The sequence below is a fragment of the Gavialis gangeticus genome, unplaced genomic scaffold, assembly GCF_001723915.1.
Source record: "Gavialis gangeticus isolate Ggan-Ray unplaced genomic scaffold, GavGan_comp1, whole genome shotgun sequence".
Lineage (NCBI taxonomy): Eukaryota > Metazoa > Chordata > Crocodylia > Gavialidae > Gavialis > Gavialis gangeticus.
In genome coordinates this window covers 120561241-120563222 of record NW_017729022.1, presented here as the reverse complement: position 1 = coordinate 120563222, position 1982 = coordinate 120561241, and the positions used below count along the sequence as shown (strand labels likewise).

The 1982-nt window shown below is 45.7% G+C and overlaps 1 protein-coding gene across 6 annotated transcripts in view; it reads left to right on the top strand.

The window, feature by feature from the left end:
* The window catches only part of NPHP1 (nephrocystin 1), an 88253-nt gene that overhangs the window by 21739 nt on the left and 64532 nt on the right, over nucleotides 1-1982 (top strand). The window lies entirely within an intron of this gene.

The following is a 1982-nucleotide window of genomic DNA, read 5'->3' as shown; positions in this document are numbered from 1 at the left end:
AAAAAAAAAAAAAAACCCCTAGAAAAGCAGGCCCACACCAGGCTCTCAAAACAGTCCATGTTCCTCGGGGTACCCAGCTTTTTTGGACCCCTCTGGTGTCACCATAACCAGTTCTTCATCTGTTTGGGCATACTTACCACCCCTTTGGGGACTTCTCCAGGGTGAGCATAAAATCACCCTCCAATTTTTGTATCCCCTTCCCAGGGCCCTCCAAGGTGCAAAAAAAAAAGCAACCAAGGAAAAGGAGAAAAAAAAAGAGGAGGTTCTAAGTACTTCCTTGGCACTTGCTCCCTCATTCTGAGTCGATGGAAGTCCCTCCTTTCAGGCATGAATTTTCCTGACTGGAGGGGCTTCTGCCCCTGCCTCCCTGCAAGGCTGTGTTTCCCTCCGTCACCTCAGCAAGTTTCTCCACTGTAGCCTGGAAAGAGGTCATATTTCACTCATCCATGGCTGTCTGCTCAGCTGACCTGGCTTCCCACTCCCTGATTGCTGGTCTGCTCAATCTCTTGCTCTTCTCTCCTTGCTGGGTCCTGAAGTTGGCTGTGCTTTGGAAGTGTAAGCCCCTGACCCAGGGCCTGGCCTCATCCCTTATCTGATTGCCTGCTCCCCCTCTCTAGTGCCAGCTTCTTACCCCGCTCCTGTCCAACTGGGGCCTCCCTCAACAGCTGGGGTCTTCTCTGCCCCTTGTGTGATGGCCAAGTCCCTCCTTACAGGTAATTACCCCCTTTTCTGGGCTACAAGGCCTTAAAGGGACCCCACTGCCTTTCCTTCCTTGGCCCCCCTCTTTGTAACAGGGCTAGGGTCTCCTGTTACACTTTGTGATCACTGTAACTAGTTGGGTATATGAAAGGGATTTTTAAATTTAAAGTGATCACATTTTGGAAGCTGAGGCCTATCTTGATAAGTAATAATATTTCAAAAGTGTTCAAGTCGTGTTGGAAGTTAAGTTCCATTTTCAAAAGTTCCTCAAACACTTAGGAGCCCAAGTTCCACTGAAAGTCAGATACTTTTGAAATTATCTGGTATCCCTCATTTCCTAATCTGTGCAACCCATTTTATAAGTCTGAATATACCCCAGATAGAAGTATAATGAGAAGCATGTATCATTTTTACAGGTGCTGTTTAGAATGAAACAGTGTAAACAACTTTTAAAAAATAATATTGAAAAAAAGTGTTAGGCATAAATAGGTTCTTTTCTTAAAAATGGAGCTTTCTGGAAACTTGGGCTGGTGGTAGTAACAGAAACAATATAAATTCAGTGACATTCACCATATTTTCTCACACCTTTCTCCCCAAAACCCCCTCCCCCCTGCCAAAATTAGTGTGTTTTAAGCAGGGAAGCTGTTTTCTTTGCTGGAAAAGCAGAACAGGATATAGTGTGCATACCATGCAGCTGCAGACATGACTGCCAAGATGGCAGAGTCCTGTGTTAACCCTCTCACAGTCACAGCTATTGGCTGAGTACTGCAGCTGATGTCTGAAGCAGCAAATGAACTGTTGGCAGTATCTTGATGAGGCTTGTGATGTGGAAACAACAGTTTATTTATAGAACTTATGTAAAGAACTACTTACAGTAATGAAATGCTACTGCCCTTCCAGGGGTCTTTTCCTCTTGGACAGGTCCTTTTGGAAACATAGTGTCGCATCCCAGGAGACAGTCTGGATGAGGTAGCTGGTATCAGGAACTTTGTTGTGCCACACTTCCTAGATGCCCTGAGTTCCCAGGAGGGCTTACGCAGTGTCTCACAGTCTACCCTGACTTCGGAAAAATCTTTTTTTCTATGTTCTGCCTTCCGTTAAGATTCACAGAAAATTAGTGTTAGATGACCTCCTGAGGTCCCCTCCAGGAAATCTTCAAGAGGAGACTGGACAGTCACCTCGCTGGGGTTGCCTGATCCTCAGTTGTTTTTCCTGCCTAGTGTAGGGGGGCTGGACCCAATGATCTTGCAAAGTCACTTCCAGCCCCTTACAATCTATAAATC